General features: G+C 41.3%; 1 long non-coding RNA gene across 2 annotated transcripts in view; it reads left to right on the top strand.

Moving 5' to 3' along the window:
• The window catches only part of LOC139081422 (uncharacterized), a 178831-nt gene that overhangs the window by 121277 nt on the left and 35261 nt on the right, over positions 1-22293 (top strand). The window contains exon 2 of one of the 2 annotated variants that reach the window (XR_011536515.1): positions 9829-9896. The exons of the other annotated variant lie outside the window; for it this stretch is intronic. This is a non-coding gene — a long non-coding RNA (uncharacterized lncRNA). The remainder of the gene's footprint in view (positions 1-9828; positions 9897-22293) is intronic. 2 annotated transcript variants of the gene reach the window in all.

The raw sequence follows: 22293 nt of genomic DNA, 5'->3' as shown, positions 1-22293 counted from the left end.
AAAAATTATAAAAGCTTGTCATAAACTTTATAGTATATGAATTAATATTATCACTATTATTAATTTTTAAAATCTACACAATCTGTCTTTTTTGTTTACTCAATTCTTCTCTTTTCTCTACTTACATAACATTAATAATGCCATACATACAACTTTAGCATCCTACTGCTAATTGATCTAATTATTTAAAATGTGAAATGTTTTGTCAACTCAACCAGATTTTAAGTTCAGAGAGTGGAAACTGTCGTTCTATATCATATATTTTAAATTCTTCCTGATAAAATGATCTTTTTATTTTTATTTGTTCAATCAAGAAATCAACTAGTGCAAAGGCCCTGAGATTGAATGTGCCTCGCAAGTTCAGAGAGCAGCCAGGAAGCCAGTGTGGCTGGAGCAGAGTGAGGGGGAGGGAGGGTACTCAGAATGTGTGGTCCACGTCGTTAGACCTTAGATTTTGGCTTTTCCTTCAGGTGAGTTGGGGAATTCATGTCAGGTTTAGAATAGAAGAGTGATCTGACTTACTTTTTAAATTACTTCTTTCTACCTACTTATGTTGAGAATAGACTGTGAGGGGCCAAAGGAAGAATGGGGGAGACCATTTTGAAGCTATTACAATAACGCAGGCAAGAGATGATTTGATCAAATTTATCCTTATTTATGTAAATAAAGAAACAAAGCAGAAAAACCTTTTGTCAAATCTTGTGTTATCAGGCTTAGAAAACATGGTCATTTTACCATATTCCCAAACCATCTAACACGGTAGACATAATAAGCACTGAAGAGATGCTTATTAGTTGGTGAATTTGAATTCTTGTATTGAGAGGACTGAAAGTTGTGCAGCCTTCTCAAAGAGCCTAAGATCATCTCGTTCTGCTCTTTGGTTCTGTGGGTAGAGATGCACCTGGGGCCTTTTCCAGCTGGAAGTTTTAGTTGTGAGATGGCCAGGTTGTGTGACAAAACCGCCTAGGGCTGCTGTACCAAAACACCCTCCCAGTGTTATAGTGTTACTGTGCTGGTTACTAACACCAGTCATGAACACTTGGCACATACACAGAGACGTCTGTGAACGTGCCAGTGCTCATCCCACTCTCAGCACAGGCTGGGGTCCTGCCCAGCAATCCCACCTGCTCATTGGGATACAGCTGGATTCTCCACTATTGATTTATTTTTCGTGTCTGGAAAATTTTATTTACCAAGGAAATTCAGACCTCCAGGGCAGCAGTGAGGGCCTCACCAGACGTGAGTTTTCTTCAGTTAAAGCACAAGATCTGTAGTGGACTAGATTTGGATTTGATTCTTCTTCCTGCTGCTTGACTGTCTCACCCGGGAAATGTGATTAACCTCCCTGACCTTGAATTTCCTCACGAGTAAAATTGAGATTCTTTCATTCAGTTGCTCACACACACGAAATGCATTTATTAAGACGAGCTAGGTATTGTGCTAGGTGCTGGGAAGACAATGGTGAACAAGTAGACGTGGTCTTTGCCTTCTGATCATTTACCGTATAAGGCATAGTAATAATAAATACCTCATTGTGTTATCCTAAGGATAAATAAGAAAGTATGTGTGTAGTGGATACCTTGGGTCATCTCCCCTTCTGCTCCCTTTTCTAGGAACTGCCCATCATCTTCCAAGCCCTCTCCACAGTTATTTTGTCCAGGTTATCCACCTGATGAAGTGAGGCCAGTGAGCACCTTCCCTTGGAATTCAGTGTTAGCGCTATGTGATTCCATTCTTAGTCTCTGCCCAGTGTCTTAAATGGTGGTGATATTAACTCCAGAAGTATGAACAGCCATGAAGCTTGGGAAGCAGGAAAAAACAATGTCTAGCAAGAGAGGATAATGAAGCATGGAACAGAGGCACAAAGAAGACTAGAGACAAGAGATGACAAGAGTCCTGATGGCATGGTGCTCCCTGGCTCCAGTCCCTTGCTAAGACCAACAGTATGCCTTCCCATGACTCTTGTGTCACACCCTGTATCCTTATTTATGTAGTAGTTGTGCTTAAATTAGCTCAAACTTGTTTTATATTACTCCCAACTAGTTCCAACACATTGAAGGCACTCAAAAGTGGTCTCTTTTATAATTATTATTCAGACAAATACAACTTCCTATATTTCTTCCATCCTCCCATGCTTTTGTGCAGAATGTCACTATCTTTCTGATTCTGATCTGCCCCCAAGTACTGGACAATGCCCTGGAGGGTTCCATCTGGATGTCTCACAGAAACATCAAACCCAAACCTAACATGTCCCAAACTGAAATTCCTTATCCCAATCAACTCACAGAGCTTCCTGTACTTCTGTCTGCCAGCATTAAAATCACTCATCCATTTACTCAAAATCCCGGGCATTATCCTGGCATTATCCTAGATTTCTCTCGCTCCCTCATTTCCCATATCCAGTCATTCAGCAAGCTGCGTAGGTTCTGCTTTGTAAACACTTGTGACTTCTCCCTCTCGACTTCAGCCCTCCAGCCTCTGCTTCATTTAGGTCCCCACCATCTCTGCCCAAGACGACAGTACTGGGCTCCTGTCAACCTCCTTTCCTCTGTCCTGCTGTTTACGAGCTCATCCTCCTCATTTCAGCCTCAGTGAATTATGTAAGAAGGAAGTTGAGCAAATCGTGTCTCTCACAGGATGACCAACCATCCTAGTTTGCCCAGGACTGAGGGCTTTCCTGGGTCACAGGACTGCCTGTGCTAAAACCAGGACAATTCTAAGCAGACTAAGGTGGTTGGTCACCTTCCTGCTTAAAACGTTTAAATGACTTCTCATTATATGCAGAGCTGAGCTTTTATAGCACAATGTACGAAACATTTCTTCATCTCACCTTAGCTTTCTTCTTTGATATTGTCTTATGATTCTCCCCATCTTGTATGGATGATGTGTTGGTACCAAACTCCTTTATAATTCTCTAACCCACAGTGCAGTTTTACACTTCTGTGCTTTTTCATAGGCTGTTTTTATGCCTACGATAATCTCTGTCTTCTGTCTATCTGAAAACTGACTTATCCTGTTAAACCTTGCTCAAATTGCCTCTTGGTTTGTAAAGACTTTCTTGACACCTTCTCTCTTTCAAAGAAAGCACTCCCACTTTTGAGTTATCTGATCTAGTGCATACTCATATTACTGCTCTAATTACACTAAATTGTAATACTTTTGGTTACCTGTCTTCTAGACTACTCCTTGATGGCAGGGACGTGTCTTATTTTTCATGGTATTCCAGCATCTACACGTGACAAACACATAGTATGGGGTCAAGAAATGTCTGTTGAACAGAGCCAAACAAAACTTTAATAACTTAAGGTTGACAAAGTATTCTTATACAGTTAGTTCATTTGATCCTCACAGTAGCCATTAGAAGTGTTATTATCTCCATCGTGCCAAGAGGAAATAGGCTTAAAGAGGTCAGCTGAGTTGCCTCAAATCACACAGAGGGAGGAGGGGGGACATACTCAGACCTACACTTTCTGACCTGATACCCATTGTTTTCTTCATTAGAACCATGTGATTATTTAGGTAATGGTCATTGTGGTAGACAGAATGATGGCCCCCCAGAGATATCCACATCCTAAGCCTTGGAACCTGTGAATTATGTCACCTAACATGGCTAAAGGGACCTTGCAGATGTATTAAATTAAGGATTTTGAGATGAGGTGAGTGTTCTGGATTATCTACGAGGCCCAATGTAATCACAAGTGTCCTTATAAGAGGGAGGCAAGAGGGTCAAAGTCACAGAGAGAAGACATGACAACAGAAGCAGAGGTCAGAGTGATGCACTTTAATGATGGAAGAAGGGTCCAGGAGCCAACGAATGCAGGCGGCCTCTAGAAGCTGGAAAAGGCAAGGAAATGGATTCTCTCCTAGAGCCTCCAGAAGGAATTCGGCTTTGCCAACACCTTAATTTGAGCCTGTAAGACCCAGTTTGGACTTCTGACCTCCAGAACAATAAGAGAAAAATCTGTGTTGCTTTAAGCCACTAGATATGCAGCAGTTTGTTACAGTGGCAACAAGAAACCAACACAGTAACAATTTACCGTTAGTGTGTTTCAGTGTTGCATACCTTTAGCTACTCCTAGATGGCATGGTTTCTGTCTGTTCACTGTCCAGATCCGATGTTGTCCTCAGTCATCAATTTTTGGGTAATAATGGTGTGGTTTGAGAACTACCTATTGATAGATTTCTGTAACATTGATGTAGACGCTCAACAAATATCTTTTGGTTATTTGATATACACACTGGACTCTGTAAATGCAAATTTCCAAAATCAGATACAGAAAGTAACCTCATGATCTTTGTCTAAGCCTCCCTGAGCTCTGGGACAAGGTTTGTTTGTTGTTTCTCCATTAGAGAGATTAATTCAGTATGGAATGATCTCCAGTGGAGAGATTAATTCAGTAGGAAAGGACAAAATCACTTAGGACGTCTAAGGCGCTGACGTGAAGTCTTTCTGCAGTCCAACCCAGTATGTTACAACTTTCAATATGGGCATAAGTGAACTTGTACAACATCTCAACTCTAGATATCCACTTATCAATATTTCTTATTTCTATAATTTTACTTGCACATACAAATATTGTCTTTTTTTTGTTTTCCATGATGTTTGTCACTTTCTCCCTCTGAATTCTTCCAGCTTCTTATTTAACTATTGGCCAAAGATAAGAGAGTGACTATACTAGACAATATATTCATATTACAATAAAATATTGCTTTGCCTTGTTTGGGAAGACTGAAGTATTCCACTACTTTTTTTTTTTTTAAGTTATATTTGATTTTAAAAAGGAAGACTAAAGGGAGTCTGGAGAGCTGTGTCATGTCAAGTCCTATCCCAAAATGCTGATAATGTATGAGATAAAATGTCTTCCTCCTAAGTAATATGTGTAGGCAGAGAAATTCCATTAGGAACGGGAGTGGGGAGAAATAGGCAATTAATAGATGAATAAATATAGATATGACAGATGATGATAAGTACTGTAGAGCAAAACAAAGCAGGATAAGGAGGACTGGGAGTGTGTGTGTGGGGTGTATTTTACATAAGGTGTTCGGGGAAAGCCTAACTGAGAAAGTGACATTTGGGCAAAGGCAAGAAGGTAATGAGGGCTCAAGCCATGCTCCCAGGAGGGGTTTTCTAGGGAAAAAACAAGGGTGAATGCCCTGTGGTGGGAGCTGTTTGCTGCATTTAAGGGATAGCAAGAAACCAGTGTGGCTGGAGTAGAGTGAGCAAGGGAGAGAGGGATAGACAGTGAGGTTAGAAAGGTGGTAGGGGCAAGAGCTTGTATCATAAAACAGTAGTTGGATAGGAAAGTGTTGAAGTGTAAGCTGGTCTAAGCTGTAGCTTGACAAAGCACAAATAAAAAAGCTATTTCACGATCTGTGTTACGTATCAGGTGGAGAGGAAGATAGAGAGTATGCCTGGCAAGCCTAGGCTAAGCCATCTTTATTTGTCCCACGTTTGGGATAAAATAGGTGGAATGGTAATAAGAGAATAATTAGGAAGAGAAAGCAGATTTTAGTACAGAGCCAATAAAGTTACTGTGTAATAACTGTGTTTATTATGTGCCAGGAATATATTGAGCACTTTAAATGCAGAACGTCTAATCCTCACTATTATTATGCCTATGTTACAGGTGAGTTATAGAAAGGCTAAGCAGCTTTCCTCAAATCAAACTAGGATTTAACTTCAGGCAGTGTGGCTGCAGGGTCTACAGCATTGGTCATGACAGTAGGCAGCCTCTCTATTTGAACTGAGAGAAAGATAGAGCCGGCTGCCAAAGAGGATTCAGAAAACCAGGTTCTGCACAACTCAAGTAAATTAGGCTCCCACGGTGTGCCCAGTACAAACTAGGGCTTATCTGTTAAGCTAGACAAACTTGGACCTTTAAACTCTGCCTCATCCTAGTAATTTGCTAAACTCTGTGTATACAGCTGGCTTTGGAGTCTGCACTACCTGAGGCATGAGGTTCCCAATGGTGTAGGAACGAACCTTCTTGTTCTCTAAACAACAGGCTGAGTATGATCATGATGAATCACTACTTAGGAAGGTGTTAAAGAGGATTCAGTGTCAACCCCATGATGTATCCAAATCCCATATCCATTCTTGGTTCCAATTGATGAGCACTGCCAAGAATGCAAGGGTTTTGTCTGAGATGACAGCATCCAATTATGTGGCAGCATTGTGGGAATGATGGCACCCAAGAAGAAGCCTGCTCTTAAGAATGCAGGAAGCATTTTAGCATGACAGGATCCAAGAATCCAAGGCAATAGCATCTGAGGTGTTCCCAGCTGTTTTTCCAAATGACATTGCCAAGGAAAATAGAGGTGAAGGGAGGTGAGAATAATTAGATTTTGTTTCTTTTTCCTTTCAAAGAGGGTGGGGACACAGCTATGTCAACACTAGGCCTGGAGTACCCATCTCGTTTTGATAAAGAAAAGAGAGCCACTATGAGTATTATGGGAATAAGATATTTAATGTAGGAATTAGAGATTATGTGAATGTGGGAGTAGCTAAGAGGGTGAACGTCTCCAGAGGACAGGAGAAAAAGTCACTGTGGGGAAGTTCTGGAAGCTATCATGTCTGGCCACTTTGATCTCCTTGGAATAGTGGCTTCCTCTTTGTCTCCACTTCCAAATTTCACAGAAGTCTCTTTCATTGGCAAACTGTAATCTGGAACTATGTAGGAAGGAGTTCTGGGAAATTTAGTTCTCAGACTCAGAAAGGCATGGTGATGATGATAGTGCCAACTTTGTAGAAGTGTGGCAAACCTGGTGTAAAATCTCCACGAATGCAAGGATCAAGTGATGAAGAGAGAAATCCACGAATTACTCTCACCAGAACCCTCCACTTTGTGACCTGCAGCCTTATACTACACTTGCTGCTCAGAATCCCTGTTTTGGATCAGTCTTACTCTCTGTACTCCCCTACTGTTTACACACAGAGGAAATCATTCAAATCCAGCTTCACCCCAACATGTTTTTCTACCCCTACTATGCTGTTTTAAACTATTATCACTTTCATTGAGCTGTAAGTCAAACACCAATCTCATTCTCTTCTTTTAGAAAATAATGTTCATTTCTTAGTTTCTTGTGACACCTTTATAAACTTACCTCTTCTGCACTCCTGCTGATGTCCTCATTTTCTTGAGGTGGGGAAAGCATCCCAACTCTGGTCCAAGCCTAATCCTTGGTGTCCTGGATCCCATCACCTCCCATATTGTCATGGAACTTCCTTCCTCCATCTGTCATTCTTAATCTTTCTCTTCAATCTCTCTATACATTTCCTTTTTCTCCTTAGCATAAAAACATGCTCAGGTCTTTGCCATCTTAAAAATAATTTCTTCCTTGACCTCACTCCATTTCCTTTTTTTTTTTTTTTTTAAAGATTGGCACCTGGGCTAACAACTGTTGCCAATCTTTTTTTTTTTTTTTTTTCTGCTTTATTTCCCCCAAACCCCCTGTACACAGTTGTATATCTTAGTTGCAGGTCCTTCTAGTTGTGGGATATGGGACGCTGCCTCAACGTGGCCTGATGAGTGGTGCCATGTCCATGCCCAGGATCCTAACCCTGGGCCGCTGCAGCAGAGCGCGCGAACTTAACCACTCGGCCACGGAGCCAGCCCCTCCATTTCTTTATTTTCCTGAAGAATGATGCTTCTTTAAAGAGTATTCTCCCCTTGACTCTTCTCCCTCTCCTCCTAATTTAACTACATCCATTTCGGTGTGACTTTGACTCCCTTTTGGCTACACCCCACTATAATATTAAAATCAAGGTCATCCTAATTGCTAAATTTGATGGTCATTTTCAGTCCTGACATTTTCTTGATCTCTCTGTAGCATTTGAGCATTTGACAGCTGCATCCTTGAGACCACTATTCTCTAATTCTCTTATTACTCTTTCAGACTTCAATGTGATATTGTCTTCTTTCCTCCATGCACATTTTAAAGATCATATTCTCATGTGTTCCATCTAAAGTCTTCTTATTTTCTTTATCTGTACACTTTTTATAACTTCTTCATATCCATGGCTTTAACCTTAACCAAATTTGATTATCTTCCTTTGTGATTTAATGATATTTTTGTAGTAATATACTTTGATTCTTTTCTCTTTATCTTTTTGGTAGCTGCTGTAAGTTTTTACTTTGTGGTTACCATAAGGCTTGCATAACACTTCTTATTGTTCTAATGGTTTATTTTGAGCTGATAACATAACTTCAATTGCATTCAAAAACTCTACATGTTTACATCTCTTCCCACACACACTATGTTATTGATGTCAGGATTTTCTTCTTTTTATATTGTGTATCCATTGACCAATTTTTGTGGTTATAGTTTTTCTTAATACTTTTGTCTTTTAACTTTTATACCGGAGTTAAAAGTGACTTATGCACTACTAAAAGTACTATGTTATGTTCTGTATTTGTCTATATACTTACCTTTACCAGTGAGATTTATACTTTCATATGCTTTCATGATGCTGTATAGCATTCTTTTGTTTCAACTTGAAGAGCTCTCTTTGGCACTTCTATTAAGGCAGATATAGTGGTGATGAACTCTCTCAGTTTTTGTTTGTCTGGGAAAGTCTTTATCTTTCCTTCATTTTTAAAGGACAGTTTTCCCAGATATAATATTCTTGATTGACAGGTTTTTTTCTTTCTTCACTTTCAATCTATCATCCCACTCCTTCCTGCAATGTTTCTGCTGAGATATCTGCTTTTAGTCTTATGGTGGTTCCCTTGTACATGACAAGTTGCTTTTCCCTTGCTGCTTTCAAAATTCTCTCTTCATCTTTGAATTTTGACAACTTAATTATAGTGTGTCTCACTGTAGACCTCTTTAGGTGCAAACTTTCGGGGATCTTTTGGGCTTCATGAATTTGGATATCTATTTCCCTCTCTGGATTTGGGAAGTTTTCAACCATTATTTCTTTAAATAAGCTTTCTACCCCTTTCTCTTTCTCTTCTTCTTCTGGGACTCCTATAATGTGTATATTGGGTTGTTTGTTGGTGTCCCGTAGAGTCTGGTAGACTTTCTTTACTCTTTTTCAGTCTTCTTCTTTTTGTTCCTCTGACTGAGTAATTTCAAATGACTTGCAAGATGCTGATTTTTTTTCAGCTCTTTATGCTTTCTATTGAATTTTTCAGTTCAGTCGTTATGTTCTTCAGCTCCAGAATTTCTGTTTGGCTCTTTTTTTATGGTTTCTGTCTCTGCTGAATTTCTCATTTTGTTAATGTATTGTTTTTCTGACTTCGTATAACCATCTGTCTGTGTTCTCTTATAACTCACTGAGCATTTTCAGACAATTATTTTGAATTCTTTGTCAGGCAGTTTGTAGATCTCCATTCCCTTAGGGTAAGTTACTGTAGCTTTATTTTGTTCCTTTGGTGGTATCATGTTTTTATGATTCTTCTTGATCCTTGTAGCCTTGCATTGGTATCTGCACATTTGAAGAAGTAGTCACTTCTTCCAGTGTTTATAGACTGGCTTCAGCAGGGAAAGCCCTTCACCAGTCAGCCCAGACAGAGATTCTTGTCAGGCCAATGGCAGGGTCCATAGGTGGGCCTGCTGCCAGAGTCCACAGGCAAGCAGGCCTGCATGTAGGTGTGTGGGTAGGCAGACCTGGTGCCAGGATCTGTGGTTAGTGAGTCTGGTTCCAGGGTCCATGGGTGGGCTTTGTGCCTGGGTCCATAGACAGGCTTGATGCCTGGGTCTATGATGATGGGCCTAGAGGCAAGGTCTACATGGGCTGGCTTGGAACCAGTGTCCACTGGAGTGGAGCTGGTACCAGGGTCCATAGTGAAGTTGGACTCTCACTTTGCTCTCTTTTCCTCACAGGAGAACTCCTTGGCCAAGGGATCTCTCTGGGTGCTGTGCTGCACAGGCTGTGAGGAAGGGTGACATGGGTAAAGTGATACTGTCCATCCCATCTTCTTAAATGTATCTTTTTTTGTTTCTGTGCTCTGCCTGGGTGCTGTGATCTCTCACTCATGTCCTGGAGCTCTCACAAAGATGTCTTTGTCTGTGGATGGTTGTCAAATTGGTGTTTCTCTGGGGGGCTGAGGGCTTGAACCTCTCATTTCACCATCTTACTGGTGTCACTGATTCACTCCAATTTGATGATGACTAATAAATCTACCTCTTTTCTGAACTTCAGACTGGCATAGTCAACTGTCTATATCTCCACTCAGATGTTGTATGAGGCAGGCTAAGCTGCTGTAACAAAAAGACTAAAAATTTAATGACTTAAAGATCAGTAAGGGAGCTGACCTGGTGGCATAGTGGTTAAGTTCACGTGCTCTGCTTCAGTGACCCGGGGTTTGCCAGTTGAGATCCTGGGTACAGACCTATGCACTGTTCATCAAGCCATGCTGTGATGGAATCCCACATAGAAGAACTAGAAGGACTTACAACTAGGATATACAACTATGTACTGGGGCTTTGGGGAGAAAAAAATAAACAGGAAGATTGGAAACCGATGTTAGCTATGGGCCAATCTTCCTTAAAAAAAATAAAGAGCAGTAAGTTTATTTTTCTGTCATGTAAACAGCCCAGGATGAGTGTTCTAGGTTAGCAGACAGCTCTGATACATGCATGGACCCAGGCTAATGGATGCTCTGCCATCCTCAGCTTGTGACTTCCTAAGTCATTCTGCTCATTACCATTCCAACCAGTGGAATGGGGAAAGGGAAGAAATTCAAGGACAAGGGTTTCTTCTTAAGCAAGTGAGGAAGAAGTTGCATACTTTGCAGTTGGTTGCATTCCCTAGCAAGAACTTGGTCATATGCCCACCGTCCTACTTCAAAGGAGACTTGGAAAAGTAGTCCCAAAGGAGTTCTGGGCAGCTACATCCTAGCTACTATGTGCAAAAAAGAGAAAATGGATTCTGGTAGACAGATAGTAATCCCTTCCACAAGTATCAACATGTGTTAAACGGACTTCACAATTTCCCCATTTCAATTTTCTCTTCTTCCTACAGTCCGTTTCTCTGTGTCTCACAATTCACCCCATTGCATATACCAGAAACCTGAGAATCATCCTACAATCCCCTCTTTCTCACTTCCCATAGTGAGAAAATTCACATCAAAGAAGAAATTCCCATCAAATTCTGTCGATTCTTCTGTCTAAATATTTCTTTGAACCATGTCCTCTTTGTTCCCACTGCCACTGCTTTTCTTACCTGGATTTCTGAAACAGCTTCCTAAGTGATCTCTGCTTGCCTTCAGACTTGCCACCATCTAAATAATCCACTGCCCAACCTCCAGAATGAACTTTCTAATATATGAATTGAATAATAAGACTCTCAAATCCTTCAGTTACTCAATAGCGTTTGGATATACCCAGACTTCTTAGCATGGATTAAGAAGCCCTTCATGAGAAGGTGCTCAATGAATATTCATTGAATGGATGAATGATTTAGCCCTTGCCTACTTCTCTGGCCTTGTCATCTACCACTCCCCTGCACCTACCTATGTACAAACATAAGGAAGTTCTCTAAGTTCTTTGTACTTGCTGTGTTGTTTTGTGCCCCCATGCATTCGCTGGAGCCAGTCCATCTGCCTTCAATGTCCTTCCTGTATACACTTTCTTCTATAAGACTCAATTAGTCCAAATACTCCTTGTCTCCTGAGGAATGTGTATATACAGTATAGCACTTGTGCTAATCTTGTTTAATTTTGTCTTTATGTGCATCACTCAACATATATTTATTAAGTGTTTATCACATACCAGGCATAGCTCTGATGCCCTTATGGAGCATGCAGTGTAGCAGGCAAATTGATACTAAACTATACACAAATAAATATAAAATACAAACTGTGAGTTCTACAGAGAAAAATTAGAGAGCATTAGGAGACAGTATAACAGGGACACCTAATTTAGATTGGAGGTCAGGGGCTAGGAAAATCTCTCAGGAAATGACATTTAAGCAGAAACCTCAGTCTAACTTTAGTACTTCCTGTCATCACTTCCTTACCTCCCATGTACATCTTAACCCACTGCTGTAACCCCTGCCCTGGGAGTTTATGTATATGTTGTTCCCGCTGTCTCAAATGACCTGTCTTGCTGGTGGTAAAATCTTCCCCATTATTTTTTAAGATTCAGTTTCAGCCTCATCACCTGTGTGCAAACTTTCCTGACCCCCCCTAGGCAAACTTAGTCATTTCTTTCCCACTTTGAATCTGCCTCCTTTACAACACTAAATGCCTTGACTGTGAGCTCTTTGAGATGAGAACGAATGCTATACTTTCTGCATCCTACTACTGTCCTGTTCCCTTAGAACTTTTGGAATCTTTTGTGCAGTCTAAAAGTCCCTGCTTCCTTCAAACATTCTTCTTATGACATGGTTTATATCCTTATGATTTCCTTTGAAAATGCATCTGAGCTTACCAACATCTTTCTTAATATGTGTCACCCTTAGCTAAATCCAATTCAAAAGATGTGATCTAGCTGTATAAGGTAGAGGAAGACCGTTACCTCCCTTATTCTAAAGATAAACTTCTAATGCATCCTAACATTGTATTGAATGTTTTGGCAATTATAGAACAATATGAAATCATACTAACTTGACTGTGGGAGAGTGACTACTGCTAAACTGTAATAGCAAATATTAGCAGTCCCTTATGTGACTGACGATGTTCTGTGACTTATCTGTAATAACTCATTTGTTTTGCACAAAGCCAAGTCCTGACAAGCTTTTTTCTATTGCCTCACTTCCCTAGCTTCCTGCCAATTTTCTTAACATAGTTCTTCAGGTTTCCAGGGGTATTATTTAGTATCAGTTTTACTACTGCTAAGATTGAATTCAATCTTATCTTACACTTGTGCTGCTGGTTTTTGGACTCAAGGAAAGAACTTCACATCTTCGCCCTTTAAACTTCGTGTTTTATTTAGCCCATCAATACAGCTTGTTAAGATATACTTTTTTTGGGAAACCAGTTCTGACTTGAAAGTATTTATTGTCCTTCCCATCTTTCTGCCATCTTTAAATTTGATAGGTCTGTTTTAGAAATCAGCATTCAAGTAATTAATAAAAATGTTAACTAGAATAGGATGTAGATAGAATGCTAGGATGATACTCTAAGCTTTCCTAAGAAAGATACTATTTCATTAATCACCACCTTTGGTTTTGGCAATTATATAATTGTCCATCCAGGATTCCTGGGTATTATAAGAGATCTTGCCAAATGCCCTGTTAAAGTCCATTGACATACCTTTTCAGCATAATAGAGTAATTATGATGTACATTTAAATTAGGAATGCAAATACTTTTATTGAGCTAAAGTGGAATGAACAATGAACATGGCTTTTATGCAAATCATCACCAAGAAGGTAGCACCAGAAGCTCAGAAGTGTGAGTCTTGGGAGATAGGACTTTTAGAAGAAAAATTTGAACATGAGAGAAATTGGGAAAACAGGCAGCAATATGAATGGCTGTAGATGTGACCGTCAGAAGAGATTTCAAAATGGGAATACCGAAAAAAATAGGAACAAATTAAGGGAAGGGACTCAGTTTTGTTACGCATCTTCCTTACCTGGGCACTGTGATAACCCTATGAAATAGATAGTAAAGGCTTGAAGGGATAAGTAACTTGTCTGAAGTCCCACAGCTAGAGCTCGAGCTGTGGATTGAACCCAGATCTCTCAGACTCTAAAATACTGGGAGTTTTTTACTATAGTAGGCTGCTTAGTTTAAGAAGAATGTTTTTAGAGGGAATCCCGAAGGCTAATACCCAGAGTTTGGGTGGCTTCAGAGAGAACAATTCAGAATAGGTTCAGAGGAGTGGACTTTGGACTCAGAGAGAAGAGATTTTTCTTCTTCAATGAATAAGAAAGCTAAGTCTGAAATAATGTGAGCCTAACCTGTTGAAGTACAAGTCAAGTTGGAAACAGCAAGGGGAGGCTGAGACATATTCTAGGCCCAGGACTAAAACGATGACCCATCCAGCTAAGGGAAGAGACTGATCAATAAATTAGTGACTGGAGTTGAGGCTTGGGCTTGAGAGAGATGGTTCCTCACAGCAAGACAAGGTTGGTGAGAAGGCAGGTCATGCTGGAACCAGGCCTGGGAGCACGTTCCATAGACAGACCCTGGGGACAGAGCTGGCTGCAGAGGTGATCACTAAGGAGATAGTCTCATTGTCACTCACTTTATAGATGAGGAAGATGAGGGCCAAAGACATTAAATAGCTTGCCCAAGGTGACATATCCAATGTGTAGCAGAAGTGGGATGTAAAGCCAGGTCGTCTGGCTTCAGAGCCCTCTGGCCACTGGTGCTGCATTGCCCGTTGGTATGTCAGCACCTCTGCGAAGCCTTCTCAGACCTACCATGTGGGTTCCTGGAGCTAAGTTATACTTTCATAACTTGTACTCACATTTCATAACATATACTCACATTTACCTTTAGTTACCTTGCATTGTTCTTTGTCTTTATTTTTTTCATACAGATGTGAGCTCCTCAAGAGCAGGAATGAAGCCTTGTATTCCACCCTCCCCTCTACGCCAGCACAGTGCCTGGAATTCAGTGACTCTCCATGGACACTTGCTAGTTAGATGTCTTATAAGATAAGATTATTGGTTGTAAGCAGCAGTCATGAACTCTGGCTTACTTAGGCAGAATAGCATTTTATAGGGAGGATATCTAGTGGTTTACAGAATCAACTGGAAACCTGAAGAACTATGTTAAGAAAATTGGCAGGAAATAGGCAAGTGAGGTAACAGAAGAAAGCTTGTCAGGACTTAGCTTTGTGCAAAACAAATGAGTTATTACAGATAAGACACAGCATCGTCAGTCACGTTGTCAGGAACCAATAATATTTGCTGTTATTATGTGAGCTGGGTCTTGAAGGGCATCGTGGTCACCAGCTGGAGGAAGAAGGGCCAGCATATGCAAAGACTCCTGCCTAACCGGGCACGGTGTGTTAAAGGAATTTCTGGAAGCTTGCTATAGCCAGGGCATGCAGCATATGAGGAGGGCAGAGCAAGAGGAAAGCACAGCAAGAGCTGAGTCTGACAAAGGGGAACAGAAACTGGACCTGGAAGGGCTTTGTGAATCTTCATCAGAATGAAGTCCTTGTTTGGAATTTATTCTAAGGGCCAAGGGGAACCAATGGTGGCTTCTAAATAGGGCAAGTGATGTGCTCAGTACACACAGAGTCTCTTTGATTCTGAGTTGCCTGAGGCCCATTTAATTACAAATGATTATAATTCCTGGCTGAGAATGGAGGGGGCAGGGAAGACTGGAAGATGTACCAACTCCTGAGCACTGCTGGGGATTCACATGAAAATTGCTAAAGGATTTACGAGCAAATCTTGACCACAAATTTACAGAGGCGCATTTGAAGCCATGACCATTAAAGGGACCCTCAGAGCCTGGAGGAGTTCATCAGGGAAGGCTCCCTGGGGCAGATGACTCGTGAGCTTGGTTTGAGGGAGAGGTTTGAAGGAAGGTCATGATTTGCCTGATCTCCTCATCTTATCAGTGAAGAAGGAGGGGCCCGAGAGGGTTAGGGTCTGGCCAATGGTCACATTGCAGAACTCCAACGGCTGACTACTACTGTGGCACTTTCCCAACTGCATTTTGCTGCTGCCACACAAAGCTTCGGTGTGGCTCTCCTGACTGTAAGTCAGGGACACCGGTCCCAACACAGCTTCTGGGGCCATTGGGAGGAAGCCCTGATGAAAACTGCCATAATCTACAAGATTCCAAGAGCCCTTGTAAATGCTCTCCAACAATGCCCATGTGAGGGTAAGAGACTCTTTATGAGCTCTGCGAGCCTGGAACTACCTTGTAAAGGCGGAGGGCAGGGCCTGGAAAGGAGAAATTCCTGCTGTGGAACACACATGTGTGAGTGTGTCTGCCTGTAGGGCCAGCTCCTCTTTGGCCGAAGTAAAGAGCCCACTCAAGGAAATTCGAGTCGATTTAAAGAAACACTCTTTTTTCCTGACTATAAAAGTAATACATGTTCATAATAGAAAAATTGTAAAAGAAGAAAAATACAATGATGAAAGTAAAAATCTCTTACTATTTCATGATTCAGACTTCACAATGCACTGCCAACATTTGGTTTATAGCCTTTCAGTGTTTCATTTATATATGACTGTGTCTGTTTGTATGTATATGTATTGTATAGATGTATGTGTATGTACATATTATATACATATATATATATATATATATATATATATATATATTCTTTTTTTTGGTGAGGAAGATTGGCCCTGAGCTAATATCTGTTTCCAATCTTCCTTTTTTTGCTTGAGGAAGATTGTCACTGAGCTAACATCTGCACCAATCTTCCTCTATTTTGTATGTGGGATGCTGCCATAGCATGGCTTGATGAGCAGTGTGTAGGTCCATGCCTGGGATCTGAACCCGCGAACCCTGGGCCACCGAAGTGGTGTGCAGGAGCTTAACCATTACACCACCAGGCCATCCCCATTATATATATATTTTAATGTGGTAAAGTATATGCAACATGAAATTTACCATTTGAACCATTTTTAAGTGTACAGTTTTGTGATATTAAGTACGTTCATATTGTTCTGCAAATGTCACCACTATCCATCTTCAGAAACTTTTCATCTTCCCACACTGAAACTCCATACTCATTAAAGTCTGACTCCTCATTCCTCTGCCCCCTCAGCCCCTGGCAGCCACCATTCTACTTTCTGTCTCTGAATTTGACTGCTCTAGCTACCTCATTTAAGTGGCATCTTACAGTATTTGTTCTTTTGTGACTGGCTTATGTCATTTAGCATGTCTTTAAGTGTCCTCTGTGTTGTAGCACGTGTCAGAATTGCCTCTCTTTGGCTGAGTAGCATTCTATTGTATGTATATACCACATTTTGTTTATCCTTTCATCCACTGAGGGACACTTGAGCTGCTTCCACTTTTTTGTTTTTGAGGAAGATGAGCCCTGAGCTAACATCTGCCACCAATCCTCCTCTTTTTGCTGAGGAAGATTGGCCCTGAGCTAAGATCTGTGCCCATCTTCCTCTGTTTTATATGTGGGACGCCTGCCACAGCATGGCTTGATAAGCCATGCGTAGGTCTATGCCTGGGATCTAAGTTGGCGAGCCTGGGCTGCTGAACTGGGGTGAGCAAAATTAACCACTAGGCCATTGGGTGAGCCCCGAGCTGCTTCCACTTTACAACTATTGTGAGTAGTGCTGCAAAGAACATGAGTTTACAGATGTCTGTTCGAGTCTCCGCTTTCACTCCTTTGGGATGTGTGCCCAGAAGTGGAATTGCTGGATTATATGGTAATTCTATATTTTATATATTTTTAAAATTTAAAATATATTCAGTTTTGTTTCAATTTGTGAGCATTTTACAATGTTGTCATAAACTTTTAAAACTTGATTTTTAATAACTACCTAGTATTTACTCCATTATTTCAGTATCCTATTCTTGGATATTTTGTATGTTTCCAATTTCTCACTATTACAATACTGTAATGAACATCTTATACACAAACATTTGAAGATATCTGATTATTTCCTTAATATAATAAATTCCTTGAGGTGAAATAATTGAGGCAAAAGGTATGAACATTTTTAAAGCTTTTTATTTTTTTTTGAGGAAGATTGGCCCTGAGCTAACATCTGCTGCCAATCCTCCTCTTTTTGCTGAGGAAGACTGGCCCTGAGCTAACACCTATGTCCATCTTCCTCTATGTGGGATGCCTGCTACAGCATGGCTTGACGAGTGGTGCATAGGTCCATACCCGGGATCCGAACTGGTGAACCACGAACCACCAAAGTGGAACGTGAGAACTTAACTGCTGCGCCACTGGGCTGGCCCCAACATTTTTAAAGTTTTTGATGTGTATTCATAAATTTATTTTCATAAAGTTTTCTCCAATTTTCCACCCTTGCAGTAGTGTTTAGCTCATCTTACTCCAACATTTATTAAAAAATAATTCATTCTTTTTGCAACCTAGCATCCCGGGTAACTGATCCACTAACTACACATTTCTGGTCCTGGCTTCTTAAGAACCTTATTAAGCTGATGCTGTGGGTATACAGGTTAAAAAGAGGATTTGGGAAGTATTATTAGAGGCAAAGAACAGAAACTGGCAGCTTCCTGTATGAGAAAGGAAGAGGAAAATTGGTGAGGGTGGTAGGATAGGTGCAGATGGGGGAAGGGAGAGCACAGAGCTGCAATGTTTACTGAGCATCTCTACATGAAAGTCGCTTTACATATATTATTCATCTCCTAATAATTCTGTGAGGGAGATAAGGTGATCCTCGTCTTTCAGTGAGGAAACCAAAGCTCAGAAGGAGACTCAGTTTCAGTCACAGAGAAGGGAGGTGGCAGAGCCAGGATTCAACCCAGATCTGTTTGACACTCTGACAGGGACTGGCACTGGCATCTTTCCACTGGACCATGGTGCTCTCAGGAGAAGACCAGAGCCCTGAGACACAAGAGGGATAGAGAAGATGGGCAAAGCTGCAAAGTCAAAGCTGAAAAATCTTGGCATAGACAAAGTTTATGTACACCGGTCCAGTTATGTACACCCGATCTAGGTGCGGGTTGTCACTCTGTTTGAGAATGAAAGGTGCCTCCATCTGGTGGATGGTCATATTTCTGTAAGAAGGTGTGTGGGTTCAGCCCCTGTGGCATGCCACTGAACTGGATAATCTGGTGGATTTCAGCAAATACCACAAGCCACAGCAGAGCCACCTGCATGTCCCACATCCACCTAGGAGAGGTGGTTATGAAAGGGTGTAGAGCAGAGAAATCTGCAGCTTAATCTGATGGAAAAACTCTAGAGGGAGGCCGAAGACCAGAACCAGTTAAGTGAGAAAGACCAGGTCATGGGTGGAAAAATTATAAATCTGTGGTTTACCTCAGATTACTGCATTGCTTCTTAATTTGGGGATAAATAATACCCTATGTTATTTTAAGGTGTGACTTAATTTTCATTGATGTGGGTAAGGTGGTGCAATTAAATTTTACAGCACTCATTCATAAGACAAACACTTCAACAATAGGTATGACTACTGATCTTATCACAAAATAGATGGTAATTAAGGCAGTGAGCTCTTGGCTGGTGTATCATGGAAAATAGTAGTGGAGTTTAGTCCTCTGTTTTCTAAGGGCAACTATGTGTTTGTTGTGAGTGGTAGGCAGTGGAAAAGATCCCTGATGAAATGGCAGAGGGTGTGTGGGGAGGGGGAGGTTGTAGTCATGGTGGTAGAGTTTCGTTATAAACACACCTCTCTCTGCACCAGAGAATGAGGCCTAAACACCCATTTTCAGGATTGATGACGGCTGTAGCAGAGCCATCTGGAGTCATACCAAGGTTAAGGTTAGTTTAGGGGGCCCACGGCAGAGGGCACGGGCTTTGGCACTATGAGCTAGGATTCCTCGCTTATTTCAATATACTTTCCATTATATCTATCCACTTGTGTTAGCTCGTTGATGGAGAGACTACATCTGGTTCCTTTTATAATATGGCCAGCACAGAACTGGTGCTCAGTGAATTCACAGTAATACACAATCAGACTGGAGTACAACATCCCGTTTTTATTATTTGTGATTATTCATATTTGGGATTAGGATTAAAAGATAAGGTAGATTTCAGCTGATGTATGGGAATTTTCCTCTCTGGATGCTGAATTTCCCTTGGAAGAAAAAAATGGAACCCAAATGATGAGTATGTCATGATACATGATGAAATGTATCATAAAACAAAAAATTGATTTTTCTGGTCAGCGTGGCCCATATTGTTCTAGTCTGTTAAACGTGCTTCTCTAAATCAGATGCAATAGTTGAGGCACTGATGGTTGACTACACCCTCCCCAACCACACACACCTGCCATTCCTTTGCCTGAGTCTTATGAAAAAGAGAAGCCAGTTAGAGATCCACTCCCTATGCTCTTTTTAGGTAACAGCTTAATAATCTTGAGAGGAAGAGAGATGGACCAGTGAGAAGCTGATTTTGTCCTGATAGAATAGCGGCTTGAGAGAGAAGCGGGGATGGCTGGTGTTACACGTGGACATTTAGAATAATACTCTGACATTCAGTCTTAATCCTTAGGTTTCCTTTGAGATGGAAATCCCCACAATTGAACCATGGTCGAGAGCAGCTGTATGCTCATAGAAAGAAAGCCCAGCCCATGAGAATCTTCTATACTAGATAAAGGTTTGGCTGATTAGGACTACTTGTATCTTCTCCTCCTTCTTCAAATATTCTTTGTTTTATAAATGGCTGGCCTTAAAGAGTGTTTCATTCAGTTCTTAACATCTAAGTGCTTACCATGCCGTGTACCAGGCATACACATAATTTTACATGGATGGATTTATCTGTCCTCATAACTACTATGAGGACATGACATTATTTTCTCCACTTTACAGGTGAAATATCTAATATGGGTACCTTGATCGAGGGCACATCTTGTAAGGTGCACAGCTGAGGTTTGAATCCTGGCAAGCTGGCTTCTTAGCACACAGTCTCTACCACCAAACTCTGCCAAAGACGTTTGAAAATTAATAAAGGAAGCCTCAACTAAAATTGGAGTCCAGAAGGCCTGTAGAGGGAGCTCTCACACCCTACCATTCCTAGTCAATTACCCAAACAGGAAGACATCATTTACCGACCTCAGTAGGAAAAAGCATCGGTTACTGACCGAAACAGGAAGAGATGTACCTCGCACTCCCAAACTGGAAGTGCAACTACTTTACTACTCCAGCAGGAGGAAGGAAGACTTCCTTCTTGCCCAGCAGCAAGCCTGCCAATGGAAAACACCTCAGCTCAGCCAGTGAGAAGGTCACTTGAACTTTTACTTTCCTCCAAGGAACTTTCACTTTTTCCTATCGATGACTTCCTTTCCTTGTCCTGCCCTCCTTACTGTGAGAGCCTTCCATGCTGTACAACCCCATAGAGTATCTTGCTAGACGAAATGCTTCCCGGTTCACGAATCGTTTGACAAAGCCAATTAGATCTTCAAATTTAGTCAGTTAATTTTTGTTTTTTAACACATAGTATGCTCTAAATCACTGAAAATAGTCCATGGAAGCTATTCTGCAATCATACGTGTTTGTATAGCATATATATGTATATACATATAAATATAATTTGCATACAAGTATAATTTATATGTTTTACATATAGATATGTAATTTGTAGGTGTAATTTTCATATAAATTTGCACATATAATTATAGATATACATTTTCATATAGATATTTATATGGTAACTTGCATTAGAAGAGGGTCTGGAAAGAATTAAATAACAATGGTTATTTCTGGACAAGAATATTGTTGGCATTTTTTCTATTTGTCTATTTGCTTGTGTCTGTTATGATTTCCTTATGATAAACATATAATGGTTTGAAACCAAATTTTGTCCACGCCCTGGATCCGAACCTGTGAACCCCCCAAGTGGAGCCGCAAACTTAACCGCTGCACCACTGGCCGGCCCCTACATTTTCTTAATTTAAAAAAGGATTTGCTTTTCTTTACTTAGTACATTTAAAACAAGCATTGAATGAGTTCCTGCCTGCTCAGTGCAGGATCATACAAAGCCCAGGCAAAACCCTGTGTCCTGAGTGGCACCTGGCTGGCTGGTAACTGTAACTGACTGACTTTCTTTTCTAGACAGGAGACAGCATACTACATTGGCCCCAGGGACACCTCTGCAAGAAGCATTCCTCTTAGAGTTGGCTCTACTCTATCTTTGCAATGTCAGCTTTTCCCCAGAGAATCCCCACATAAACTAGAACCGGTGTCCCCTCCAAATTTCACCTGGAGCCAGGAGCCTCAAAACTGCCTCAGCCACCCCGAGAGCTCCAGGGAACGGGGAGTCTCTTCCTCTGGAGATCTGTTTGGTGTGGAAAGAATAAGATTCAGGGGCCCCCTTTCAGCCATGATGAGTGGAAGGTAATGCTGCCTGTTGCAACAGGCCCCACGCCCTCATCCTCAACCCCTCCACAAGAACTGGGCCTTGTGGATCTGCAAGCTGCTCAGCACTCAGGCAGGCAATGGAGGCAAAGCCATTTGGCTCCTTTGGGTTCTTAATATTTTCCCTGCGTTAAGCGGAAATGTGTAAGAACAGGATGTGCCCCTTCCGCCCTAAACCCTCCCCACTGTCCAGAGAAGTGGGGAAGGAACCTCCATTTATTACTTGTAGCTTGTGTATAAATGGGGAACACTGAGGACGCTCTTCACAGAGACAAGTGGCCTACATCAGTCCTGGGAGATGAATCCGCAGTGTTCCTATGAGTGGCCAGGACAAGGATGGCCACAGGCTCGGTCTCAGGGCCCCCAGGAGAAGTGCACAGACTGCTTTTTTCTGT

The sequence above is a fragment of the Equus przewalskii genome, unplaced genomic scaffold, assembly GCF_037783145.1.
Source record: "Equus przewalskii isolate Varuska unplaced genomic scaffold, EquPr2 ChrUn-10, whole genome shotgun sequence".
Taxonomy (NCBI): Eukaryota; Metazoa; Chordata; class Mammalia; order Perissodactyla; family Equidae; genus Equus; species Equus przewalskii.
Note: the sequence above shows the minus strand (reverse complement) of the source record. Positions and strands in the feature narration are given on the sequence as shown.